Source organism: Rhinolophus sinicus, chromosome 14, assembly GCF_057876585.1.
Source record: "Rhinolophus sinicus isolate RSI-liver-muscle chromosome 14, RSI-T2T, whole genome shotgun sequence".
Taxonomy (NCBI): Eukaryota; Metazoa; Chordata; class Mammalia; order Chiroptera; family Rhinolophidae; genus Rhinolophus; species Rhinolophus sinicus.
This window is the reverse complement of record NC_142514.1, coordinates 96,348,964-96,363,835: the sequence shown is the minus strand read 5'-3', so window position 1 is coordinate 96,363,835 and position 14,872 is coordinate 96,348,964.

Sequence of the window (14,872 nt, the reverse complement as noted above, 5' to 3'; positions counted from 1 at the left end):
AACCCTAACCCAAACGCACAACTAACCTAAACCCTCACCAAACCCTAACACTAATACTAACCCTAACCGTAACCCTATCGCAAAACTATCCCTTAACCTAAACCTAAAATTAACTCTAAACCTAACCCTAACCCTAACCCTAAACTAAACTAACGCTAACCCTAACCCTAACCCTAGACCTAAACCTAACCCTAACCCTAATTCTAACACAAACCTAACCCTAACGAAAACCTAACCCTAACACTAAACCTAACCCTAAGCTTAACACTAACCATAACACTAACCCTAACCCTAACCCTAACGAAAACCTAACCCTAACCCTATCCATAACCCTAACTCTAATCCTAACGTATACATAACCCTAACCCTAACCCTATCCCTAACCCTAACCCTAACGCAAACCTAACCCTAACCGTAACCCTAACGCAAACCTAATCCTAACCCTAACCCGAACCTAACCCTAACCATAACCCTAAGGCTAACCCTTACCCTAACGGAAACCTAACCCTAACCCTAACCTTAACTGTAACCCTAAATCTAACGCAATCCTAAACCTAACAGTAACCCTACCACTAATCCTAACCCTAAACCTAAGGCAACCTAACCCTAAGCCTAACCCTAACCCGAACGCAAACCTAACCCTAACACTAACCCTAACCCTAACCCTAACCTTATCCCTAAACCTAACGCAAACCTAACCTTAACCCTAACACTAACCCTAAACCTAAAACTAACTCTAACCCTAACCCTAACGCAAACCTATCACTAAACCTAACCCTAACCCTAACCCTATCCCAAACGCTAACTCAAACCTAACCTGAACCCTAAACCTAACCCTAACATTAACGCTAACCCTTACCTTAAACCTAGCCCTAAAAAAAACACTAACCCTAATCCTAACACAAACAAAACGCTAATACTAACCATAACGAAAACGTAACAGTAACAGTAACCCTAACCATAAACTTAACCCTAACCCTAACACTAACACTAACCCTATCCCTAACGCAAACTTAACCCTAACCCTAACTATAAACCTAACCCTAACCCTAACGCAAACCTAACCCTAACCCTAACCATAAACCTAACCCTAACCCTAACCCTAATGCAAAACTAACCCTAACCCTAACGCTAACCCTAACTCTAAACCAAACCCTAAACCTAACCCTAACGCAAACCTAACCCTAACCCTAACCCTAAACCTAACCCTATCGCAAACATAACCCTAACCATAAACCTAACCCTAACCCTAACTCTTACGAAAACCTAACCCTAACCCTAAACTTAACCCTAGCCCTAACGCAATCCTTATCCTAACACTAACGATAACCCTAACCTTACACCTAACCCTAACGCAAACCTAACCCTAACGCAAACTTAACCCTAACCCTAACCCTAACCCTAACCCTAACCATAACCATAACCCTAACCCTAACCCTAACCCTAACCCTAACGCAAACCTAACACTAACCTTAAACCTAACCCTAACCCTAACACTAACCCTAACCCTAACCATAACACTAACACAAACCGAAACCTAACACTAACCCTAATACGAACCCTAACCATAACCCTAATGCAAGCCTAACCCTAACCCTAACCCTAACCCTAACCCTAACGCAAAGCTAAACCTAACCCTAACCCTAACCTTAATCATAACCCTAAATTAACCTAAACGCAAACCTAACCCTAACTCTAACCCTAACCCTAAACCTAACCCTAACGCAAACCTAAACTTAACCCTAACCCTAAACATAACCCAAAACCTAACCCTAAGGCAATCCTAACCTTAACCCTAACTCTAACCCTAACCCTAAACCTAACCGTTACACTAACCGTAACTCTAAAGGAAACCGATCCCTAAACGTAAACCTAACCCTAACTCTACACCTAACCCTAACCCTAACCCTAACGCAAACCTAACGCTATCCCTAACCCTAACCCTAGCCCTAAACCTAACCGTAACCCTAATCCTAACGCAAACCTAACCCTAACACTAACCCTAACGAAAACCTAACCCTAATACTTACCCTAACCGTAAGCTTAACCCTAATCCTAACACTAACCCTAACCCTGACTCTAACGCAAACCTAACACTAACCCTAATCCGAACATAACCCTAACCCTAACCCTAACACAAACCTAACCCTAACCCTTCCCCTAAAAGAAACCTAACCCTAACCATAACCCTAACCCTAACTCTAACGCAAACCTAAACCTAACACTAACCCTAACACTAACACTAAGGCTACCCTAACTCTAACCCTAACCCTAACCCTAACGCAAACCTAACCCTAAATTTGACCCTAACCCTAACCTTAACTCTAAGCCTAACGATCTTAACCCTAACCCTAACCATAACCCTAACCCTAACCATAAGGCAAACCTAACCCTAACCCTAAACCTAACCCTACTGCTAACCATAACCCAAACCTAACCCTAACCCTAACCCTAACCCTAAACCTAACCCTAATCCTAACCCTAACATAAATCTATCCCTAAACCTAACCCTAACCGTAACCCTAACCCTAACGCTAACCCTAACCCTAAACCTAGCCCTAAAACTAACCCTAACCCTAATCCTAACGCAAGCCTAACCCTAATACTAACCATAACGAACACCTAACACTAAAACTACCCCTAACCCTAAACTAAACCCTAACCCTAACAATAACCCTAACCCTAACCCTAACAATAACCCTAACCCTAACCCTAACGCAAACCTAACCCTAAATTTGAACCTAACCCTAACCTTAACTCTAAGCCTAACGATCATAACCCTAACCCTAACCATAACCCTAACCCTAACCATAAGGCAAACCTAACCCTAACCCTAAACCTAACCCTACTGCTAACCATAACCCAAACCTAAACCTAACCCTAACCCTAACCCTAATCCTAACCCTATCGCAAACCTAAACCTAACCATAAACCTAACCATAACACTAACTCTAACGAAAACCTAACCATAACCCTAAAAATAACCCTACTCTAAACCTAACCCTAAACCTAACACCAATGCCAACCTAACCCTAAACCTAACCCTAACCCCAACCCTAACCTTAACTCTAGCCCTAACGCAAACCTAACCCTAACACTAACGATAACCCTAACCTTACACCTAACCCTAACGCAAACCTAACCCTAACACAAACTTAACCCTAACCCTAACCCTAACCCTAACCCTAATACTAACCCTAACACTAACTCTAACCCTAACCCTAACGCAAACATAACCCTAACCCTTAACCTAACCCTAACGCAAACCTAACCCTAACCCTAAACCTAACCCTAACCCTAACACTAACCCTAAACCTAACCCTAGCTTTAACGCATTCCTAACCCTAACCCTAAAGCTAACCCTAACCGTATCGCAAACCTATCCCTAAACCTAACCCTAACCCTAACTGTTACCCTAACCCTAACTCTAACCCTAACCCTAACGCAAACCTAACGCTAACCCTAACTTAAGCATAGACCTTAACCTAACCCTAACCCTAATCCTAACGCAAACCTAACCCTAACCCTAACGCAAACCTAACCTTAACCATAACCCTAATCCTAACACTAAACCTAACCCTAACCCTAACCCAAACCCTAAAGGAAACCTATCCCTAAACCTAACCCTAACCCTAACTCTAACCCTAACCCTACACCTAACCCTAACCCCAACCCTAACGCAAACCTAACCCTAAACCTAACCCTAACGCTAGCCCTATTCCAAACCCTAACCCTCATCCAAACGCAAACCTAACCCTAACACTAACCCTAACCATAACCTTAACCCTAACCCTAACACTAACCCTAACCCTAACGCACACGTAACCCTAACCCTAAACCTAACGCAAACCTAACCCAAACACTAACCCTAACCCTAACCCTAACCCTAACCCTAACCCTAACGCAAACCTAACGCTAACCCTAAACCTAACCATAGACCTAAACCTAACCTTAACCCTAATCCTAACGCAAACCTAATCCTAACACTAACCCTAACGAAAACCTAACCCTAACACTAAACCTAACTCTAAACTTAATCCTAACCCTAACACTAACCTTAACCCTAATCCTAACCCTAACCATAACCCTAACCCTAACACTAAACCTAACCCTAATCCTAACGCAAACCTAACCCTAACCCTAACCGTAACCCTAATCCTAACCCTAACCCTAACCTTAAACCTAACCCTAATCCTAACGCAAACCTAACCCTAACCCTAAGCCGAAACATAATCCTAACTCTAACCCTAACGCAAACCTAATCCTAACCCTAACCATAACCCTAACACTAACCCTAACGCAAACTTAACCCTTCCCCTAACCCTAACCCGAACCCTAACCCGAACGTAACCCTAACCCTAAAGCTAACGCAAATCTTACCATAACCCTTACCATAACGCAAGCCTAACCCTAACCCTAACCCTAACCCTAACTCTAACGCAAACATAAACCTAACAGTAACCCTAACATTAACCCTAACCCTAACCCTAACGCATACCTAACCCTAAACCTAACGCTAACCTTAACGCAAACCTAACACTAACCCTAACCCTAACCCTAACCCTTACCCTAACCATAACGCAAACCTAACCTTAACCCTAACCCTAACCTTACACCTAACCCTAATCCTAACCCTAACGCAAACCTATCCCTAAATCTAACCCTAACCCTAACCCTAGACCTAACCCTAACGCTAACCCTAATGAAAACCTAAAGCAAACCGTAACCCTAACCATAGCCCTAAACCTAACCCTAATCCTAATCCTAACGCAAACTTAACCCTAACACTAACCCTAAAGAAAACCTAACACAAACACTAACCCTAACCCTAACCTTAACTCTAACCCTAACACTAACCCAAACCCTATCCCTAACGCAACCCTAACCCTAAACCTAACCCTAACCATAACCCTAACCCTAACTCTAACCCTAACGCAATCCTAACCCTAAACCTAAGCATAACCTTAACCCTAACCGAAGGCAAACCTAACCCTATACATAAACCTAACCCTAACCGTAAGGCAACCCTAACCCTAACCCTAAACCAAACCCTACTCTAAACCTAACCCTAAACCTAACCCTAACGCCAACTTAACCCTAACCCTAACCCTAACCCTAACCCTAGCCCTAACGCAATCCTAACCTTAACACTAAACCTAACCCTAACCCTGACCCTAACCCTAACGCAAGCCTAACCCTAAACCTAACCCTAACACTACCCTAACCCTAAACCTAACCCTAACCCTAACGCAAACCTAACCCTAACCCTAAACCTAACCTTAACGCCAACCTAACCCTAACCCTAACCCTAATCATAACCCTAACACTAACCCTAACACTAACCCTAACCCTAACCCTAAGGCAAACCTAACACTAACCCTAAACCTAACCCTAACCCTAACACTAACCCTAAGCATAACACTAACACAAACCGAAACCTAACACTAACCCTAACACTAACCCTAACCCTAACTCTAACGCAAACATAACCCTAACCCTAATCCGAACCTAACCCTAACCCTAACCCTAACGCAAACCTAACCCTAACCCTTCCCCTAAAAGAAACCTAACCCTAACCATAACCCTAACCCTAACTCTAACGCAAACCTAAACCTAACAGTAACCCTAACATTAACACTAAGGCTACCCTAACTCTAACCCTAAACCTAACCCTATTGCAAACCTAACCCTAAACATAAACCTAACCCTAAACCTAAGGCAAACCTAACCCTAACCCTAAACCTAAACCTACTCTAAACCTAACCCTAAAAATAACACTAACGCCAACCTAACCGTAACACTAACCCTAACCCTAACCATAGCCCTAACGCAATCCTAAACCTAACACTAAACCTAACCCTAAACCTGACCCTAAACCTAACGCAAGCCTAACCCTAAACCTAACCCTAAAACTAACCCTAACCTTAACCTTAACCCTAACCCTAACACTAACCCTAAGTCTAACCCTAACGCAACCTAAACCTAACCCTAACCATAACCCTAACCCTAAGGCAAACCTAACCCTAACCCTAAACCTAACCCTAACGCAAACCTAACCCTAACGCAAAATTAACCTTAACCCTAACCATAACCCTAACCCTAAACCTAACCTTAACGCAAACCTAACCCAAACCCCAACCCTAACCCTAACCGTAACTCTAACCCTAAGGCAAACCTAACCCTAACTCTAACCCTAATCCTAACCCTAACGCAAACCTAACCCTAACACTAACCCTAACTCTAAACTTCACCCTAAACCTAACATTAACCCTAAACCTAACCCTAACGAAAACATAGCCCTAACCCTAAACATAACCCTAAAGCTAACCCTAACGCAAACCTAACCCTAACCCTAACCCTAACCCTACCCCTATGAATAACCCGAACCTAACCTTAACCATAACCCTAACGCAAACCTAACCCTAATCCTAACCCTATCGCAAACTTAACCCTAACCATAAACCTAACCATAACCCTAACCCTAAAGCAACCTATCCGTAACCCTAAACCTAACCCCACTCTAAACCTAACCCTAAACCTAACCCTAACGCAAACCTAACCCTAACCCTAACGCTAACCCTAACCGTATCCCTAACCCTAAACCTAACCCTAACACTAACCCTAAACCTTACCGTAATCCTAACCATAAACCCTACCCTAACCCTAACCCTAACGCAAACCTAACCCTCACCCTAACCATAACCCTAACCCTAACCCAAAACCTAACCTTAACGCAAACCTAAACCTAACCTTAACCCTAACCCTGACCCTAACCCTAACGCAAACCTAACACTAACCCTAACCCTAACCCTAACCCTCACCCTAAACCTAACCCTAACCATAACTCTAACGCAAGCCTAAACCTAACATTTACCCTAAAACTAACCCTAACCTTAACCCTAACGCAAACCTAACCCTAACCCTAAACCTAACCCTAACCCTAACGCAAACCTAACCGTAACCCTAACCCTAACCCTAACCATCACCATAACCCTAATCTTAACCTTAACGCAAACCTAACCCTAACCCTAACACTAACCCTATTCCTAACCCAAACACAAACCTAACCTTAACCCTAACCCTAACCATAACCATAACTCTAACGCACGCCGAAACCTAACACTAACCCTAACAATAACCCTATCCCTAACACTAATGCAAAACTAACCCTAACCCTAAACCTAACCCTAACGCAAACCTAATCCTAACCCTAAACCTAACCCTAACCATAACCCTAACACTATCCCTAACGCATTCCTAACCCTAACCCTAACCCTAACCCTAACCCTAACCCTAACCCTATCGCAAACCTAACCCTAAACCTAACCTTAACCCTAAATCTAACCCTAACCCTAACCCTAACCCTAACCCTAACACTAACCCTAACGCAACCTAACCATAACCCTAACCCTAACCCTAACACTAACCCTAACCATAACCCTAAACCTAACCTTAACGCAAACCTAACCCTAACCCTAACCCTAACCCTAACCCTATCCCTAACGCTAACCTAACGCTAACCCTAAACCTAACCCTAACCCTAACCCTAACCCTAACCCTAACCCAAACTCTAACGCAAACCTAAACCTAACACTAACACTAACACTATCCCTAACCCTAACCCTAACGCAAAACTAACTCTAACCCTAACCCTAATCCTAACGCAAACCTAACCCTAACCCTAACCCAAATATAATCCTAAACTTAACCTTAACGCAAACCTAACCCTAACCCTAACCCTAACCCAAACGCAAATCTAACCTTAACCCTAACTCTAACTCTATCCCTAATACTAACCCTAACCCTAACCCTATCGCAAACCTCTCCCTAAACCTAACCCTTACCCTAACTCTAACGCAAACCTAAACCTAACACTAACCTTAACACTATCCCTAACCCTAACCCTAACGCAAAACTAACCCTAACCCTAACCCTAATCCTAACGCAAACCTAACCCTAACACAAACGTTAACGAAATCCTAAACCTAACACTAAATCTAACCCTAAACTTACCCCTAACCCTAACACTAACCCTAACCCTAACCCTAACGCAAACCTAACTCTAACCCTAACACTAACCCTAACCCTAACGATAACGCAAACCTAACCCTAACCCTAATCCTAACGCAAACCTAACCCTAATCCTAACCCTGACCCTAACCATAACCCTAAACTTAACCTTAACCAAACTTAACCCTAAATCTAAACCTAACCCTAAACCTAACCTGAACGCAAACCTAACCTTAACCCCAACCCTAACCCTACCCTAAAACTAACCCTGACCCTAACCCTATCGCAAACCTAACCCTAACCCTAACCCTAACCCTAACTCTAACCCTAACCCTAACCCTCACCCTAACCGTAACGCAAACCTAACGCTAACCCTAAACCTAACCATAGACCTAAACCTAACCTTAACCCTAATCCTAACGCAAACCTAACCCTAACACTAACCCTAACGAAAACCTAACCCTAACACTAAACCTAACCCTAAACTTAACCCTAACCCTAACACTAACCCTAACCCTAATCCTAACCCTAACCATAACCCTAAACCTAACACTAACACTAACCCTAAATCTAACGCAAACCTAACCTTAACCCTAACACTAACTTTAAACCAAACCCTAACCCTAACACTAACGCAAACCTATCCCTAAACCTAACCCTATACCTAACTCTAGCCTAACCCTACACCTAACCCTAATGCTAACCCTAACGCAAACCTAACGCAAACCCTAACCCTAACGCTAGCCCTAAACCTAACCCTAATCATAATCCTAACGCAAACCTAACCCTAACACTAACCATAACGAAAACCTAACACAAACACTAACCCTAACCCTAACCTTAACCCTAACCCTAACACTAACCCTAACCTATCCCTAACGCAACACTAACCCTAACCCTAACCCTAACCCTAACTCTAACCCTAACCCAAACCTAACCCTAAACCTAAACATAACCCTAACCCTAACCCTAACGCAAACGTAACCCTAACCCTAAACCTAAACCTACCTTTAACCATAACCCGAACCTAACCCTAAACCTAACCCTAACGCAAACCTAATCCTAATCCTAATCCTATTGCAAACCTAACACTAACATAACCCTAACCCTAATCCTAAGGCAAACGTAACCCTAAACCTAAACCTAACCCTATTCTAAACCTAACTCTAATCCTAACCCTAACGCCAACCTAACCCTAACCCTAACCCTAGCCCTAACGCAATCCTAACCCTAACACTAAACCTAACTCTAACCCTGACCCTAACCCTAACGGAAGCCTAACCCTAAACCTAACCCTAACACTAACCCTAACCCTAAAGCTAACACTAACCCTAACCCTAACGCAAACCTAACCCTAACCCTAAACCTAACCTTAGCGACAACCTAACCCTAACCCTAACATTAACCATAACCCTAACCCTAACCCTAACCCTAACCCTAACGCAAATCTAAACCTAACACCAACACTAACACTGACCCTAACCCTAACCTTAACGCAAACCTAACCCTAACCGTAACCCTAATCCTAACGCAAACCTAACCCTAATCCTAACCCTAACCCTAACCATAACCCTAAACTTAACCTTAACGCAAACCTAACCCTAACCCTAACCCTAACCCTAACCCTAACACAAACGCAAACCTAACCTTAACCCTAACCCTAACCCTACCCTAAAACTAACCCTAACCCTAACCCTATCGCAAACCTATCCCTAAACCTAACCCAAACCCTAACTCTAACACTAACCCTAACCCTAACGCAAACCTAACACTAACCCTAACCCTAACCATAGACCTAAACCTAACCTTAACCCTAATCCTAACGCAAACCTAACCCTAACTCTAACGCTAACGAAAACCTACCTCTAACACTAAACCTAAGTCTAAACTTAACCTGAACCCTAACACTAACCCTAATCCTAATCCTAATCCTAACCATAACCCTAACCCTAACACTAAACCTAACCCTAATCTTAACGCAAACCTAACCCTAAAACTAACCCTAACCCTAACCGTAACGCAAACCTAACACTAACCCTAATCCTAACCCTAACCATAAACCTATCCTTAACGCAAACCTAACCCTAACCCTAACCCTAACCCTAACCCTAAACCTAACCCTAAACCTAAGGCAAACCTAACACTAACCCTAAACCTAACCCTAACCCTAACCCTAACCATAACTCTAACGCAAACCTAAACTTAACATTTACCCTAAACATAACCCTAACCCTAACACAAACCTAAACCTAACCCTAATCCTTACCCTAACCCTAACACTAAACCTAACTTTAATGCAAACCTAACCCTAACCCTAACCCTAACCCTAACCCTAAGGCAAACCTAACACTAACCCTAAACCTAACCCTAACCCTAACCCTAACCCTAACCCTAAACCTAACCACAACTCTAACGCAAACCTAAACCTAACATTTACCCTAACACTATCCCTAACCCTAACCCTAACGCAAACCTAACCCTAACAATAAACCTAACACTAACCCTAACGCAAATCTAAACCTAACCCTAACCCTAAGCATAACCATAACCCTAAACTTATCCTTAACGCAAACCCAACCCTTACCCTATCCCTAACCCTAAACCTAAACTTAACCCTAATCCTAACCCTAGCCTTAAACCTAACCCTAACCCTAACCCTATCGCAAACCTATCCCTAAACCAAACCCTAACCCTAACCCTATACCTAAACTTAACCCTAACTGTAACCCTAACGCATACCTAACCTTAACCCTAACCCTAACCCTAACGCAAACCTAACCGTAACCCTAACCCTAAACCTAACCCTAACCCTAAACCTAACGTAAACCTAACCTTAACACTAACCCTAACCCTAATCCTAAACCTAACCCTAACCCAACGCAAAACTAACCATAACCCTAACCCTAAACCTAACCCTAACCATAACCCGAACCTAACCCTAAACAAAAAGCTAACGCAGACCTAACCCTAATCCTAACTTTATCGCAAACCTAACCCTAACCATAAACCTAACCCTAACCCTTACCCTAACGCAAACTTAACCCTAACCCTAAACATAACCCTAACTCTAAACCTAACACTAAACCTAACCCTAACGCAAACCTAACCCTAAACCTAACCCTAAACCTAACCCTAACCCTAAACTTAACCCTAACCCTAACCCTAACCCTAACCCTAAAGGAAACCTATCCCAAACCCTAACCCTAACCCTAACTCTAAACCTAAGCCTACACCTAACCCTAACCATACCCCTAACGCAAACCTAACTCTAACCCTAACCCTAACCCTAGCCCTAAACCTAACCCTAACATTCATCCTAACGCAAACCTAACCCTAACCCTAACCCTAACCCTAAACTTAACCTAACCCTAACCCTAACCCTATCGCAAACCTAACCCTAACCCTAAACCTAACCCTAACCCCAACGCAAACATAACCCTAACAGTAACCCTAACCCTAAACCTAAACCTAACCCTAACCCAAACCTAATCCTAGCACTAACCCTAACCCTAATCCTAACCCTAGCCCTAACGCAAACCTAACCTAACCCTATCCCTATCCCTACCCTCACCCTAACGCTAACGCAAACCTAACCCTAAACCTAACCCTTATCATAACCCTAACCCTAAACCTAACCCTAAACTTAACCCTAACCCTATCGCAAAGCTAACCCTAAATCTAACCCTAAACCTAACCCTAACCATTACCCTAAACCTAACCTTAACGCAAACCTACCCTAACCCTAACCCTAACCCTAACCCAAACCCTAACACTAACGCAAACCTAACACTAACCCTAAACCTAACCTAACCCTAACCCTAACCCTAACCATAACTCTAACGCCAACCTAAACCTAACACTAACCCTAACCCTAATACTAACGCAAACCTAACCCGAACCCTAACCCTAACCCTAAACAGAACCCTAAACTTAACCTTAACGCAAACCTTACCCTAACCCTAACCCTAACCCTAACCCTAACCCAAACGCACAACTAACCTAAACCCTAACCAAACCCTAACACTAATACTAACCCTAACCGTAACCCTATCGCAAAACTATCCCTTAACCTAAACCTAAAATTAACTCTAAACCTAACCCTAACCCTAACCCTAAACTAAACTAACGCTAACCCTAACCCTAACCCTAGACCTAAACCTAACCCTAACCCTAATTCTAACACAAACCTAACCCTAACGAAAACCTAACCCTAACACTAAACCTAACCCTAACCTTAACACTAACCATAACACTAACCCTAACCCTAACCCTAACGAAAACCTAACCCTAACCCTATCCATAACCCTAACTCTAATCCTAACGTATACATAACCCTAACCCTAACCCTATCCCTAACCCTAACCCTAACGCAAACCTAACCCTAACCGTAACCCTAACGCAAACCTAATCCTAACCCTAACCCGAACCTAACCCTAACCATAACCCTAAGGCTAACCCTTACCCTAACGGAAACCTAACCCTAACCCTAACCTTAACTGTAACCCTAAATCTAACGCAATCCTAAACCTAACAGTAACCCTACCACTAATCCTAACCCTAAACCTAAGGCAACCTAACCCTAAGCCTAACCCTAACCCGAACGCAAACCTAACCCTAACACTAACCCTAACCCTAACCCTAACCTTATCCCTAAACCTAACGCAAACCTAACCTTAACCCTAACACTAACCCTAAACCTAAAACTAACTCTAACCCTAACCCTAACGCAAACCTATCACTAAACCTAACCCTAACCCTAACCCTATCCCAAACGCTAACTCAAACCTAACCTGAACCCTAAACCTAACCCTAACATTAACGCTAACCCTTACCTTAAACCTAGCCCTAAAAAAAACACTAACCCTAATCCTAACACAAACAAAACGCTAATACTAACCATAACGAAAACGTAACAGTAACAGTAACCCTAACCATAAACTTAACCCTAACCCTAACACTAACACTAACCCTATCCCTAACGCAAACTTAACCCTAACCCTAACTATAAACCTAACCCTAACCCTAACGCAAACCTAACCCTAACCCTAACCATAAACCTAACCCTAACCCTAACCCTAATGCAAAACTAACCCTAACCCTAACGCTAACCCTAACTCTAAACCAAACCCTAAACCTAACCCTAACGCAAACCTAACCCTAACCCTAACCCTAAACCTAACCCTATCGCAAACATAACCCTAACCATAAACCTAACCCTAACCCTAACTCTTACGAAAACCTAACCCTAACCCTAAACTTAACCCTAGCCCTAACGCAATCCTTATCCTAACACTAACGATAACCCTAACCTTACACCTAACCCTAACGCAAACCTAACCCTAACGCAAACTTAACCCTAACCCTAACCCTAACCCTAACCCTAACCATAACCATAACCCTAACCCTAACCCTAACCCTAACCCTAACGCAAACCTAACACTAACCTTAAACCTAACCCTAACCCTAACACTAACCCTAACCCTAACCATAACACAAACACAAACCGAAACCTAACACTAACCCTAATACCAACCCTAACCATAACCCTAATGCAAGCCTAACCCTAACCCTAACCCTAACCCTAACCCTAACGCAAAGCTAAACCTAACCCTAACCCTAACCTTAATCATAACCCTAAATTAACCTAAACGCAAACCTAACCCTAACTCTAACCCTAACCCTAAACCTAACCCTAACGCAAACCTAAACTTAACCCTAACCCTAAACATAACCCAAAACCTAACCCTAAGGCAATCCTAACCTTAACCCTAACTCTAACCCTAACCCTAACCCTAACAATAAACCTAACACTAACCCTAACGCAAATCTAAACCTAACCCTAACCCTAAGCATAACCATAACCCTAAACTTATCCTTAACGCACACCCAACCCTTACCCTATCCCTAACCCTAAACCTAAACTTAACCCTAATCCTAACCCTAGCCTTAAACCTAACCCTAACCCTAACCCTATCGCAAACCTATCCCTAAACCAAACCCTAACCCTAACCCTATACCTAAACCTAACCCTAACTGTAACCCTAACGCATACCTAACCTTAACCCTAACCCTAACCCTAACGCAAACCTAACCGTAACCCTAACCCTAAATCTAACCCTAACCCTAAACCTAACGTAAACCTAACCTTAACACTAACCCTAACCCTAATCCTAAACCTAACCCTAACCCAACGCAAAACTAACCCTAACCCTAACCCTAAACCTAACCCTAACCATAACCCGAACCTAACCCTAAACAAAAAGCTAACGCAGACCTAACCCTAATCCTAACTTTATCGCAAACCTAACCCTAACCATAAACCTAACCCTAACCCTTACCCTAACGCAAACCTAACCCTAACCCTAAACATAACCCTAACTCTAAACCTAACACTAAACCTAACCCTAACGCAAACCTAACCCTAAACCTAACCCTAAACCTAACCCTAACCCTAAACTTAACCCTAACCCTAACCCTAACCCTAACCCTAAAGGAAACCTATCCCAAACCCTAACCCTAACCCTAACTCTAAACCTAAGCCTACACCTAACCCTAACCATACCCCTAACGCAAACCTAACTCTAACCCTAACCCTAACCCTAGCCCTAAACCTAACCCTAACATTCATCCTAACGCAAACCTAACCCTAACACTAACCCTACCGAAAACCTAACCCTAACACTAACCCTAACCATAACCTTAACCCTAACCCTAACACTAACCCTAACCCTAACGCAAACCTAACCCTAACCCTAACCCGAACCTAACCCTAACCCTAACACTAACGCAAACCTAACCCTAACCCTTACCATAACGGAAACCTAAGCATAACCCTGACCCTAACCCTAAACCTAACCCTAAC